This window comes from Triticum dicoccoides, chromosome 2B, assembly GCF_002162155.2.
Source record: "Triticum dicoccoides isolate Atlit2015 ecotype Zavitan chromosome 2B, WEW_v2.0, whole genome shotgun sequence".
Lineage (NCBI taxonomy): Eukaryota > Viridiplantae > Streptophyta > Magnoliopsida > Poales > Poaceae > Triticum > Triticum dicoccoides.
Genome location: NC_041383.1, coordinates 706611750 through 706627228, shown reverse-complemented (window position 1 = coordinate 706627228; position 15479 = coordinate 706611750). Strand labels below are relative to the sequence as shown.

Genomic DNA, 15479 nt, shown 5'->3' with positions numbered 1-15479 from the left:
GCACAAGATTGAGTGATACTTGCCAAGCTAAATATTGTCATGGAAAGGAGTGTTGATGGCCAACATTCAAGCATTGTTGAATACGTCATATGTGGAGGCGAGTAAGTTGCCTTCTCACTCGTGAGGTCTAAAATCTAGGTTGGAGTAGCGAGATTGATTAAATCTTCTAGCGCATGCAAGTTTCATGGGAAGGGACGATGATATCGATGCTCAGGTCGTCGAGGGTGGTCCAATGTTTAGGCAATGCCAAAAATTTCATATGGGTGGATCAAGTTGTTCTAGGAAAGAAAGGGGAAGGAATTGTGTTGAAATCAATGATGGTTACGGTAGTGGATAAGAAGTGGCGGTAAGGGAAAGAAGTGTTAGGCTTTTACATCTCAATACTAGGTCCGAGGAGCACTTCCCAAACAATGAGCAGAGCCCTCCCTTCCCCTAGGGTGCCATGAACACACAATTCCACGCGAAATCTTAGAGAAGGCAGCGAAGCCTTCGAGAACCATATCCACGGGCATGTTTTCTATTAGCTTGTATAAAAATAGGAAATTTTCACTATATCACTGAGGTAAAGAAAAATTAAATTAATAATACAAGCTTCATATAGTAACTATGATAGGAAAAAATATGGTTGCAATACACAAGGGCAGATGTTCCACCGAACTAGTTAAGCAGCGATGCCACACAAATATTTAGAACAACATTTTGAATCAATAGCCCTTTATTTCTTGACCAAAAGCCAATGCAATCAATAAATATAGCAAACTGCAAAGTGCATATTTACTACTATGTAAGATTTTAGTACATGGTGTTTATGTTAGTTGTTCTTCTCTTCATGTTTCCACCTGTGCTTTTGGGGTTTTATCGCCTAACACTCCACCCGCAATAGCTTTATTGGTCGAAAAAGGATAATTCCCAAGGCGTCTTGGGAAATCATTCCTTCTCTCGATCTCCATTGTCGAGCCCGTGGGTTTTCCTCCCCCCCCCGCTTGCCGCTCCGGCGGCTGATGGCGGGGAGGAGATTCCTGGTGTCTCGTCTCCTGTTAGTAGATAGGTAGGGTTTTAGTCCTCATAGGGGCAGTGTCTAGATGAATGGCAGCGCTCCTTCTTCGAGTCATTCTTCCGGGCTTCGATCCTCCTCAAGTTCGTCCGTTGGGACAGATTAGATGGAGCTCCAGCATAGATTCCTACTAGCAATTTGGGGCAGCGAGGTTAGGATTTCTCGCGGCGCATACACAACGACGATATTTGGTGTCAGGTTCTTCAGATCGATTCAACGATTCAAAGGCGACGGCTGCGGCTCCAGGGCGCTGGTCCTTACGGCCACGTACACGAAGACTTCCCAGCGGTCATCGACAAGATTAAGCCGGCTCCGGTATGGGAGCGGCGTCGACAGCGGCTCGTTTTGGCGGCGGCAATCATCATTCGGTGGTCCATGGACCTCGATATAATTTTTATTATGTTTGAGGTGCTTTGTACTCCCAGTGAATCTTTATTATAAATCTGATCCTTTTCGCTAGAAAAGGAGGATAATTCCTAAACTAGGTTTCAAATTGAACAAGTTATAAACAACAGCGCAACACAAATACTTCAGATAACGTCTTAATGAATAAAAGAGTACCTTTGTTCTGTGACCGCTATATGGTGTATGATGAGCTGATAGAAAAATGTGTAAACGATCTAAAAAAAGGCGAGGAAGTTAACTCTTGGTATGCATACATACCCTTTTGGATTTTTGGATTGGACCATTACTCCTTCTCGGTCGACGGCTGTCCTTTCTTCGTGAGTTCATCCTCCAAAGGTAATGGTCGACAATATGTGTGTATGTACTCCTTGAACCCGTCGGTCTCTGTAAGGGCGGTCATTACCTTCTTGGACAACATAAACTCAACACAGGTATCCTTTAGCCGCTCACAATGATGCCGATCCGCCAACGATAACGTGGTCATGAGAGTCTCCACGTCCATCCTCTTGCACAGCTCCTCTTCGCACATGAGCTTCAGTCTGTTCAGCCCATACCTATCCACCGCGATGAGCAAATGTTGCATTATTGCAGCGTTGTAGCCTCCTCCGTCGTCGTTGCTGGACGGGAGTTTATCGTTGTAGATATAGCGAAGCATCATCTCGAAGATGGTAGGTTCCATGTCGATGACCTCGACGTGCCTCATGTCCTTCTCCGCCATCGGGCCGAAGAACTGCGCCCGGAACACCGGCGACCGTGCCGCCATGATGGACCTGTGCGCGTCGAATTCCCGGCCGCCCACGCCAAACGTGACGTCCGCACCCAGCCCATCCTCGAGCATGCGCTCGAGGTCATCGTGTAGCTCCAGCGGCGGGGACTCGCTCCTGACGTTGAGCACGCACCGGATCGTGAAACAGCCGTCGCCGAGGCGAGCCAGGGATTTCAGCTTCGACCTCGTCACGAACCGATGGTGGCCGTAGTCGTGCAACCGCGGAGTGAAGGCGTAATCCAGCTGCGTACCGAAGCCGGCTACCTGTGCCTGCAGGCCCTTTGTCTCTATCATGCTTAGCGTGAACTTGGCTCTCACCTCTTTGTCTTTGCCGAGGTAGCAAAGCAAGCACGAGGCCGTGCCGGTACAGTCCTGGTTAAGCCCGTGCGGGTAGAATCTGATCTCCCACTCGTAGCCGCCGACTCTGCAGACGGGCGAGCTGACGAACTTGCCGACCTCCATGCCCTTGAGCTGCAGGTAATTGATCAGCTCGAGGCTGAGCGTCTCGGTATCGTGCTCCACGATGCATCTCGTTCTCGAGGGGTGATCTCCGGTGAGGTCGAGCTTCTGTTAGCCATGGCCGGCCAGGGCAGAGGGACAAACGTGAGTTGATCGGTCTCAAACTCGAACAGAATTTGCACGCGCGTAGATATATACTCCTAGCTTTTGACAGGAATATATATGAGAAGAAAGAACGGAAGAAAATCAAGGAGTCATTCAGACTTACGATGACAAAGTTTCAAGCCTTGTTGTCGGCTAGAGCTTGGCCTCGTTCTCAACTTGGGAAACAAGTACAAACATCTGTCTAAAGGTTCGATATTCAGACACGGAAAACCATATTTGTGTTCGCGATGGGCGATAGACGAGTGCATATCGAGCTTGAGAGTTTGTTTAGGACTAGCCTTGGTCTCTTCCTAATACGGAGTACTGTATTTTTTATCATAATACCTATAGTTTTTTCTTTCAACTTACAATAGCTATAGGGTTTTTTTTTTTTTTGCGGGGAATAGCTATAGGTTAGTTGCCTGGAAATAGATTATAGGTGTGTTTAAAAAATATATTTTAGGTCAGTTGATTTTTTTTTTAAGATTCGCGCTTTCTTTTTTCCTTTTTTTTGAGAGAGAAGCGCTTTCTTTTTTCCTGGTCCTCTTTGAGAAGTTTTGGGTTAGTCGATTTGCTATTGGGCTGTGAAATCCCATTACATGGGCCACCCAGCCCTCCCCTTTCTCCCTTTTAATTTTTATATTATGTTTTTGATTCTGTTTTTAGTGCAACAAGGACTACAAGGAACAGTAACTCATACACACACACAATACACGCATTGTCCTATGTACGCTACGTTTACTCAACGGAAACTATACACTAAGTTTTTTTTTACCTTAATAGTTGTTTTCTTATTTTTATTTTCCTTCGTGAATATATTTGAGATGTTGAGTGAGTGTAAACATATACACACAAATATTATGCAATATGCATGAAAATTACACTATTATATAAATGTAGTTTGCATAGTACAAAAAATGTAATTTTAGTGTAAAGTTGTGTGCAAGTTTGTTTTAACATTTATTGTTATCTTTCTTGTTAAAGAGTAGTACCAATGCCATGCCACTAATTCTTTGTTTCTTATAAAATTTCATTATTTTGATTTTGGTTTAGTTATTATTCCATTTTCTTTCCTCTTTAAGGTTAATACGAATGCAACTAACTCATTTCTTGTTAGCATTTTTCTTTTGTGAAAATTGCAGTGTTATATGTGTATCCTTGCATATTTTTAAGAAGCGTAAATTTTGTGTGCAAATTATGTCAAAAAATTAGGAATTTTATTTTCTTTCACTTTGGTATTTTATTTCATTTCTTTCTTCTTAAAGGGTAATACCAAAGCCACTAATTTATTTTTTCTAGAAAATCTCATTATTTTGATTTGTTTTAGTTTGTATTTATTTTATTCTTTCTAAAATGGTAATACCGAGGCCACTAATTCATTCCTTCTTAGGAAACCTTAAATTCTTTTTGTGAAAAGTACACTATTATATGCTTAATTTTGCATATTATTAAAAAGTGCATTTTTTCTGTCAAATATGTGCAATTTTTTTGTTATTTTTCTTTCATTTCCTTTGTTCTGAAAGGCTCATACCAATGCCACTAATTCATTCTTCCTTAGAAAACTTCATTATTATTATTTTAGTTTATATTTTATTTTTCTGTCTTTTTTAAGGGTAATTCCAATGCCACTAATTCACTCATTAGGAAAGTTATTTTGCGTGAAAATTTCACTATTACATGGTTATTCTTGGATATACAGAAAGTGCAATTTTTGTGTAAATTGTTTGCAAATTTTGTCATTATTTGTTTTAGATTTTTGTTCATTTTCTATCTTATTAGAGGGTAATACCAATGCCACAAATATTTTTTTTTAGAAAACTTCATTTTTTTAATAATTTTTTCAGTTTTTATATCATATACTTTCTTGTGTAGGCACAATACCAATGTCACTAATTCATTCCTTCTTAAAGAACTTCTTTGTGTCGTGATAATGAACCATGTTGCTGATACCTCCAGCAATGATGATGACATCATGGAGTAGGAAATCTCGCCACAATCTCCAACTCTTGCAACGGTACACCGACACGCACCCTTCGCCCCCTCCCACGCTCCTTTGTATAATCCAGCCATTGACGCCCTGAAAGCTCTGACATTGCCGCCCCTTGAAACCATCGTTCTCAATGTACTGCTGTCACCATCCTCATAGCCCCGACCATGGCCGCTTCAAGCACGACCTTGCCACCCTCGCAAGTCTCGCATGGCCGCTTGGAGTAATGATTGACACCCCTTACGTCACCCCTTCCATCCCCGGGTGTGGCTACTTACAACGATGAGTGTTGCCATCAAAAGGGAGTGTCTCTTGCATCCAGCAAAGTGTGTGTGTGTTGCTACGAATGTCAACGAAGGTGGGGACGATGCTTCACTTGGCCTGTTGTGCCCAGAGGAGTGGGCATGGTGGCGAAGATCGTTGTTGCACATCGCCAGGAAGAAGCGACAAATAAGTAGTGTGAAGGGTATTCCCAAGATGAGGATAAGGGGGAGAGACACAGGTCCACTAGGACGCGTCAATCGAAGGATGCAGTTGACGCATGCGTATGATTCGTGTAGTTATTCCAATGTTTTCCCTTGTTTATCACATAATTCCTAGGGTATTCAATCTGGCTCCGGAAACATATGTGTTGGCATGCCAAAAATACTTTTACAACAATTTTTTTAAATGGGTATGCACATGTTCGGGTTCTTTGGCTGTTGTTATAAAAAAAGGGTTCTTTTGGTTGCCTAAAATTTTCTGTGGAAAAACGACAAATATTGCGACAAGGGTCGAAGCGGCAGGTTGAGTGAAAGTTTTATTTTGATTAGAGCACTAAACTTTGGTATGTTTATGGAGCAAGCATGAGTGTTCGTTTTTGCATGAAAGTGTTTGCGACCGCGTACTAACATTTAACATGTACAAAATAAATCACAAATTTCATTTCATTTTCTATTTATTTTCTATTATTCAACCTAGGAGCACATGACTCCGAGCCAAAACACATCTTTCATAGTTTGCTTTGTTTTCACCCATTGTACTTTTTCATTCATAAAAAAGCATACTTCCACAAATCAATGATTCGGATATATGATGACATATCAAATCTATACTTGAAGGTGCAAACAAAATTTGGAGACACAATAACTTGCATTTCTACCTTTTTCGTAAAGTAACGTCGTTATTTGAAGATTTGTCCCACTGATGGAATCCATCGTAAAACCTGAAATAAATACAGGAAAATATGAGTACCAGTGCCGAGGAGTGAATAGCAAAAAACTACCACATTACGGGCTATCCTTCTGAAAAACTACCGCTTTTTTTAATTTTTCAAAAAACTACCACAAAAGTGGCTGGCTGTTCCAAAAAACCCAAGTGGCCGAACGGTTAAGTTTTAACTGGGGTTATGACATATGGGGCCCGCCCGTCAGTGTTTTGTCGGCCATAGTGCTCACGGCGCGCGGGTGACGGCCGTTAGGGTGCACGGGCCATTCCGACCAGGTGAAAACGGATCCGGCCCTCACTCTGTCTCCCTTGCGCTCACTCACTCTCACTCTCCCCCCTCACTCTCAGTCTCCCCCCTCGCTCTATTTCCCCTGGCCGAGCTCTCCATCGTCGCCGACCACCTCAGTTCCTCGTCGCCGGCCAGGATGCCTTCTTGGCATGATGGGGATGAGAGCTCCGACGACAGCATGGGGGGCAACCTGATGGACATGGAGTACTTTGTAAGCCTCATCCTCCTCCTCTCTGTCATTATCTAGGGTTAGGGTTAGGGTTGAATCGATTTGGGAATGAGGGTTGATGAGCTGTATATTTGTATGGATGGATTCGTTTGGATTGGTTATCTATTAGTTTTGATCTAGGGTATGGATGGCACTGTGATGTCTGATCTGACCTTGAGCAAGGCAAAGCTTGACTCAAGTTGAACTAGTTGATGCATTGGTTCTGATCTACCTTTTACTGCATGTAGGACATACCTGACACCATCCCTGAGCCACTCTGGTGTGGTGCTCCCATGGAGGAAGTTTCCAAGTGTACTCTGCACAATACGAAGCCTAGCAAGTGTGTTGCTTTTGAAGGTGCTAACACTGGTAGGAGGTTCTATGGATGCCCTGTTCAGGTGAGTAATTGAGTATGCTGGGTGGATTCAGTTATGCCTAGTGGATTCAGTTATGCCCAGTGGTTACTGAATTTGTACATTAACTCTGTTTGAACTGAATTTAGTACTGAATTTATGGCTACATGTCATCCTTGTGTACCAATCCTCTTTTTGAATTGAAGTTAGAACTGAATTTATGCATTTTCTGAAGTATGTGTTCTCTGATCAAACTACAGGGAGGTGTGAATTGTGGTGTAGTTCAGTGGGTTGATCTTGCCTGGCCTGATGTACTTAAGAACTGCCTCATCAAGTTGTTGGAAATGTTCCGTCAGGAAAACCTTGGAAGGATTCAAGACAAGCATGCATATGAGGATGAGGTTGCCAAGTTGAAGAAGGACTATGATCATCTCTGCACTGAGTATCATAAAATGGTTGATGATGTTAGCAAGATGTTTGACTGGCAGGATGGTGTTGGCAAGATTGACTACCAAAAAGCAATGGATACTAAGAAATTTGAGAAGCAGAAGGAAGAGCTAGAGCTGGAGATGAAGATGGAGAAGCTAAGGCTAGCAAAAGAACAGAGGTGTATCCTTCAGGCCTAGGCAGACATAATTCACAACACCAGGAAGGCAATGAAAGAGATAAAGGTGGACAGGGATCTTCTTGCACAAGAGAAGACAGAGCTTGAGAAAGTAGTTGCTGATCTGCTGAATGCTGGCCATGGGAGCAAGGAAAAGCTTGAGAAAATCAAGGCCATACTGGAGGCTTGAAGATTTGGACAATGGTGGTTAAGTAAGTAAGGTGGCCTACACATATAACAGGCCTTGCAAGATGATGGTAGGAGTATATTTTGTGCAGTCCTATATGAACTGTTTAAGTTATGGTAACTAGAGTGGTGGAGAACTGTCATTGTACTGTTAAGAACCTATCTATCTTAAGTAATGTAGTGAAGAACTGTTTTTTTCCTTTAGGTTGTTTTCCTGAAAGTAGCAACGTTGAACTAGTATATTTTTGGGCCTAAAACCATTATGTACACATTATGGGCCTAGACTGGGCTTTTTTATTACTCCACCTACCTACCACCAACCATTAGTAGTCTATAAAGCCCACCCCTTGACTGAAACGCAGTCAATCCCCCATCCCCACCCTTCTCAACCCCCCAGCCGCCAAAGAAACCCTAGAATCCAAGGGAGAGATGGATCCTGGAGAGGTCATAGATGGAGAAGAAGAGGTGCCCAGGCAAGCCAGGCGCCAAGATGCAAGGAGGAGAGCGAGAAGGCAACTTGCTGAGATGATCCTTGCAGCACGCAACCGCAAGGACATAGAGCAGTTCCTGGAGGCATTCCCCCCTGGTTCCAACCCTAGTGATGATGATATCATCTACTGGGCAAGGAGGAGGTCAAATTTCCATCCCTTTCAGGTCACTAGGCAGAGGCGGACTAGGATTCTGTACCCATGATGTTGTGTTCCTAGATCTGTCTTTCTATCTATGTGATGTTTGAAGTTGGTGTAAGAACAATGTTGAATGAGCTATGTATTTGATGAATCAAGTTGTCTATGATGCAATGCAATGTATGAAGCTGGTGAAAGAAAAATGTTCTATCTATATGATGAATCAATGAATTGATCTGGTGATCTTGATGTTTAAGTTAGATATGTTATGGTTTGGTCTCTTAGGGTTTGGTGCCTAGATGGGCAAATCTAGATGGTCTCCTAGGACATATCAAATCAAAATAGAGCTTGACAACAGATAACTTAATTGTTCCAAGCAGTTCAAACACAGACCATATAACTTAATTGTTCCAAGCAGTTCATACATAGACCACATAACTTAATTGTTCAAATGAAAACAGAGTTCACTGCAAAACCAGGTCCAGCTAGGCCCATCCTCTTTGTCAACCACCCCAAAAGCAATTGAGAACACATTGTTGTTCCCATCTCTCCTAGTTGCTGCCAATATCTGCTGGCCTGTGGATAACTTGATGAAGCAATCATTAAGTCCTGCATAAACAGAGATAGTTAGGGAAAAATTGAATAACTTGATTACATTTCTAACATGATTAAATCACTGATTTGTACCTATGAAAGGACTACAACCAGCAAGAAATCCATCTTTTGATGCCTGGAGGCAATAGAACATGTACTTGAACCTTGGTGTGGGGGCTGGGTTCAAAGGATCCTCAAAAGTTGTCACTATGCACCTGCTTCCAGGGTTTGTGTCAAGCACACATTGTAGGTAGTCCCTCAACCTCAGATACTGCTTTCTATGATCACCTTGCACAACATCAACAGCCATCAGTCTTGCCCTATATGCCAAACTCCTAGGTACATGCACCCCAAACTTCTTCTTAGTATGTTTGATAACTGTCTCTACATCAGCCTTTACATTTGATCTAACTGTGCCCTCCACAGCTTCTGCAACCCATTCAGCAGTAACCTTTGTACTCTCTCCACAAGCTCCACAACTATGATCCATGTGCCACTTCTTGATTGTGAATGTATCTTCATGGGCTACTTTGGATGCAGTCATGAAAAAATCACATCCATTCTTCCTCTCTGGGCACCAAACAATAACCCTTGATGGTTCATTCCTATGGTACTGAAAGTTTCTCAAAGTCCTAACATGAAAATTTCTCAATGCCTTGTAAGACATCTTTATCCCTCTATAGTCACCCCTATCAATCTCAAAGTCTAAGGATGATTTGTCAATATCATCATCCTCTTCACCACCAGCCTGTCCATCATATCCACCATGAGCTTCTGAAATGTTAAGGTTACAGCTCTGTTGTGTGTTCAAATTAACTTCAATAGGGTGGACCACTCCATCTTGTGACAGACTTAACACAAAACCAGGACCCTCCACTGGACTGCCTATTGGAATTTGTTCTTCACAAACATTGTGAGCCCTGTTACATTCAACATCTCTATCTTCATTTGCCTTGGAAACAATGATATTGAGCACTGTTAAATCTGAGTGGTCTATCATTTCTTCAACTGCATCTTGACTGTCCAGAAGAAATAAACCTTCCTGTCCAATCCCTTGTTCTTTTACCCAGTACATGTAGTCATCTGACCCATAGCCTTCAGTCTCAGTAAGTGCTATCAAGTTCAGAAATGTGATGTATGAAACATAAAACCTCCTTTCCATATTATCTCTGCCCTGGAAATGCAGCCTAACCTCCCAAATTTCATCATCCAGCCTGCATTACATAATATGTTATTTGAAAAGCCCACCTAACTAAGTGTTTTTTGCTACAAAAATTCAGTGCATACTAACTATAAAGTACAGTAAGGAATCTGAATCCAACAAATGCTTCTCTGAATCCACCATGCATTTCTACTAAATCTAACTAATCCTTCAGTGCTAAGTGATACTGTTGGATCCAAAACATGCCACAGAGTGTTTGCTCAACTATTATTCAGTGCATGTTCATGTTCTAAGATGAATCACAGCAGCATCAACCTAGGGTTTGGTCAAAAAACTAACTAAATTATGCTATGTTGTTTGAAATGAACAAGCAGAAATGCAGAAACTGTTGAAGGAGCTCATAAGAGGAAAAAAAACTTACTCCACCCCTCCAAATGCAAAGGCCCAGTGCTGGGAGTTGGCCGGATCTGCCTGCACAGCGCTAGCAAGAGACCTCGCTGCTCTGTACTCAAGCGAGAACTGGCAATTACCAGGCGACGGCGGTGTAGCCTGTGGCGTAGGAGCCTGCATCAGAGCTGCAGCCTGTGGTGTCCGCTACGGCGGCGGCGCCGCCGCTGGCTGGGTTGCGAAGCTACCGCTTCCCAGCCAGTTATCAACCTCTGAGAACTCGCCGCCTCCATCCCCCCTTCCACCTCCACCCGTTGAATGGCCGCCATCGCCTAGTTTCGCCGCCGCCGCCGCCATCGGAGAGGGAGGCGAGCACGAGAGAGAGGGAGACAGAGAGGGGGAAGACAGAGTGAGGGCGGGCCGGATCCGTTTGACCTGGTCGGGACGACCCATGCGCCCTAACGGCCGTCACCCGCGCGCCGTGAGCACTGTGGCCGACAAAACACTGACGGGCGGGCCCCATATGTCATAACCCCAGTTAAAACTTAACCGTTCGGCCACTTGGGTTTTTTGGAACAGCCAGCCACTTTTGTGGTAGTTTTTTGAAAAATTAAAAAAAGCGGTAGTTTTTTTGAAACTATAGCCCGTAATGTGGTAGTTTTTTGCTATTCACTCAGTGCCGAGTCTAGGACTTGAACCCTAGTGTGGTAGTTCCACCACAAAGAATCTAACTATATGAGGTTCGCTATGTGAGATAGGCTCAGTTCGTGCACAAGGGTTCTGTATATGGTTATTAATTATTTTCTTTCAACACCCAAGGGATCCAAAGGGGAATGCGATAGTTTGTATGTGAATTTCATAAGGCAAACATAAACCTTCCACTTTTCAAGTTTTTTGTAAACAAATACCAAGGTTTTAGTACATCAATCTTCAGACGTTTTCGGCTTACAAACGTTGAGGCACTTTCCGCGATGTATTTTATGCACACACAAAAAAACATCTATTTTGTACGAGTCCTTTTGAATTTCCTGCTGTGATCAACTTCCTCCTCTTCATGATCCCCTCCAGTGGCAGTGGTCGGCAACGTGTCATGAAGCGCTCATTGGTCTCGAGGATGGCGGCCAACACTTCTTTTGACGTCATAAAGTCTACGCACGCATCCTTGAGTCGTTTACAGTGGTGCTGATTCGCCAGCGCGTACGTGCTCATAACGGTGGCGGCATCCATAATTTTGCACAGCTCATTTTCACACATGAGCTTCACCCTGTCCAGCCCATACAAGTCTGCCGCGACCATCAGGTGCTGCATCACTGCGACGCTGTAGCCTTCAGCGGGCGGCGGCGGCAGCTTGTCTGCATAAATGTAGCGAAGCATCATCTGGAAGATGGCTGGCTCCACGCCGACGACCTTGACGCGCGGCTTGTCCTTCTCCGCCATGGGGCCATAGAACTGAGCTCTGAACACCGGCGACTGCGCGGCCAGAACGCACCTGTGCCCGCGGAACTTGTGGCTGCCCACGCGGAACGTGACGTCAGTGCCTCTCCCGTCCTCGAGCATGCTCTCGAGTTGGCTGCAGAGTTGGCTGGGCAGCTCCCGAGACAGCCCCCGAGACGGTGGCTCGTCGGTGACGACGGTGAGAACACACCGTATCGTGAAGCAGCCGTCCCCGAGTTCCGACAGCGATTCCAGCTTGGACTTGTCGACGAATTCCTGGTGACCCCATGCAGGGAAATCGCACCGAGAGAAGACGCACTTGAGCTTATCGAAGCTGGCTACGTTTACCTGACTCCTTTTCTCTAGGATGCTCAGCGTGACCTTGGCAATCACATCCGGATCCGTGTCTTGGCTGTAACAGCGCAAAAACGCTGAGGCGTGGCCGTCACAGTCCTCGTCGATCCCGTCCGGGTAGAATTTGATCTTCCACTTGTAGCCGCCGACTTCGACGAGGGGCGAACTAATGAACTCGCCGACACCCATGCCATCGAGCTGCAGGTAATCGGTCACCTCGAAATTGAGCGTTCTGATCTGCTCCCAGACCGTGGCAGGTGACGTGATCTCCGGTGAGGTCCAGCTGCTGTTGGCCATGGCCGGCGGCGGTGGAGAACAGACGGGGAGTTAATTGGTCTTGAACTACTAAATAAACTAGAACCATGTACCGTACCTAGGCGTCTTATATATAAAGGGGGAATCCGAAGAAAAGAATGAATCAAGTAAGTCCCGATGGGGGTAGGATTTGCACGCGTATACGTGCGCATCCGACTTGGGAGAGGAATCGGAGAAAGAAAGAGTTGTTATCGGCCTGTGTGCTCGATCTCGAGGTTCTCGACTTCTGATCGATGGGAGAGGATTTGCTATTCTTTTTCTTTCTTTTTTTTCCATAATCATAAACTTGCATTAATGAACCAGGAGTATTACAATCGATCTGTAGTTGGCTAGCTACAAAAATTGGGGATACAATTCATCCAGAGACAGCGTCTCGTGCTACTACTAGTCCGAGCTGCACAAAGATGTGCTACGCCGTTGGCTTCCCTTGCCAATAAAAACTACCGCAAAGCTCTTAAGATTCCCGCTAACATCTTCAGTCTCCTGTGTAAAATGCTTGCTATTTCAGATCTTCATTCATCTCTCTTCGACCACAGACCACACCCACCACCTAAGCATCCGTTTCAACCATGGACGCATCTAGCGAACCAACAAATAGGACTCCCAGCGCAGCCAAATTTGATGTTTTGACCCTTTCGCTAAAGTTAAGCTAGATTTAATTTAATCCGGATTCAAAAATATTTCCGGATCTGACCCTTTTCCTACCGCCGGACAACTCGCCGGTAGGGTATACCATTCTACCGTCAAGTCCTCTGGTGGTAGGCAACTTATCCACGTTAGCGCAGTGCACCCATACCGCCAAACAGGCCGGTGGTAGCCTGTGTAACCCTACCGCCGAGGTGCCCGACGGTAGGTGGGTACAAGCAGTGGCGGAGCTACAGGAAAAAGGCTGGGCGGGCCGGACTAAGGAATTACACATAGTACTTGTACTTGAGGCCCAAATTTCATCTCATCCTTCCCCATTTTCGGCTGGGCTGGGCGGGCCACGGCCCATTCGGCCTTGCCTAAGCTCCGCCAGTGGGTACAAGCATTGTATTTGATAATTATATAACTTTTTACGGTAGGGCATGCTCCCTTACCACCAAGGGCCTCGGGGGTAGGCACTTATACCTTAACGCTGAGGTGCCTGGCGGTAGGAAAAGGTCAGATCCCGAAATGTTTTCAAATAGGGTCAAAAAACCAAATTTGTCCAACCACTCCCTCCCAAAGCCAACACGCCCCCTCGCCCCCACTTCGTCCCCACACTGCACCTTCCCCACGAAAGAAGGGGTTCCCAGGACTGGATCTCAAATCAATAGAGCTGCCATGGCAGATGAATCAAGGTGAAAACTCGTGCAAACTAGAGCAGTGCATGCGGAACAAAGAGAAAGCAGAGAGGCATACCAGGGAGCACCATTAGGAATAAGAAAAAACTGAGTTTCTTCTCCCCTCCAGATCGTCCCTCCTTCACTTTCCCCTTTCCTCCCCTCTGGAACACCTTCGAAGCTTCTTCATAGCTGCCTGGAGAAGAAACAGAGAGCAAAAAGAGGTGCATCTGGTGTCTGTGCAGAGTTAACACTTTTTCATGCAACTAAACCATGGAACAAGCCAACTTTTGCCTCATTGTGTGCAACAAAAAAAAGGAAAAACACAAACATGTTGGGAGTAGATGCCGAGAGAAAAAAGAAGTGGATCTAGCGTGGTGTGTGGAAAATTAACAGGTTTTCGTGCAACTAAACCATGGATCCAAGCCAAGTTTTGCTGCAATGTGTGCAACAATGTGGCACCCCGGCTCAGAGAAACCGAAACGCACCCGTATTCCAGCCTAGAGATCGAGGCGAAGTCCTCTGGAATACGGCACTGCTTAGCATAGAACAAACCAGCTTTCCATTATAGCTCAAATATGAATACAAGGTCTCCGATATTACAATGAATAATACTGGCACGGCGACACTACGCCAACCACAGTTGCTCTATACAAGCAGCATAACAACTCGAGGCAGCGGAACCTCTACTGGCAGCGGAAGAACTATTGGCAACGGAACAACGAACGGCGATGATGGACTCCAATCCGCAGGGACTCTGACTGGAACGTTTATCCTAGCTCGCGAACACAAGAACCACACCAAACAAGCAAGCAATCCAGGCACGACCTGCAAACTGGCATGACACGCCAGGTCAGTACATTGAATGTACTTGCAAGCTCACAATAACGAAAAGCAATCAAGGAAAACAATAGCATGGCGTTAGCTGGTTAAAGCAATCATGAGCACAATATTAACAGAACAACCTGGCATGCACAACTGAACATGATACAACTTTAGCATGGCATAAGCACATGAACATGATGATACTACATGCAACAGTTTAACATATCATGCACCAACTTACTCTGCTCGGGTTACCTCGTAACCAACACATGCATCAACTTACCAACATCGGTATCCACGATACCACGGTGATCCTCTTGCGATCACGAATATCGAACAACTCAGTATCCTCGATACCGCCAACATTTTTGTCATCATCGAACCGGGGTTATTATTAATCAATTTATTATTATTGTTGGCTCATAGTGTGACCTACTCCGAATTGGGCCCATATCCGCGGGCGCGGCTATCGATAGATTTAACACACACACTCTGCAGAGGTTAGCGCACTTTACCCACGCCACAGAACCCATGGCCTTGCACTCCCATTCGGGTGTACCAACGGCATTCTGACGAAACCTGCCATGACACTCTCCCGGCCACTCCGACCAACTCCCTCTCAGGGCTAAGTCATGGGTGGCCCCATGCCTACCAAAGGCATCTTCGGCCACCGTCGTGGCAAAATAAACGGTCCCACACGGGGAGAATTCGGATATAACAACAACGGGCACACAAGGTTATGTCTGCTTACCGGGCCAGGGTACCGCACGCCCATAACCTTCCCTCGTTGGAGACACCGGCAAGAGGCACGATAAAG

The 15479-nt window shown here is 45.1% G+C and overlaps 2 pseudogenes; both read right to left on the bottom strand.

The window, feature by feature from the left end:
- Window positions 1–1742: 1742 nt before the first annotated feature.
- On the bottom strand, window positions 1743–2803 carry LOC119361203 (annotated as a pseudogene).
- Window positions 2804–11430: 8627 nt separating this feature from the next.
- LOC119368415 lies at window positions 11431–12515 on the bottom strand (annotated as a pseudogene).
- Between the last annotated feature and the right edge of the window lie 2964 nt (window positions 12516–15479).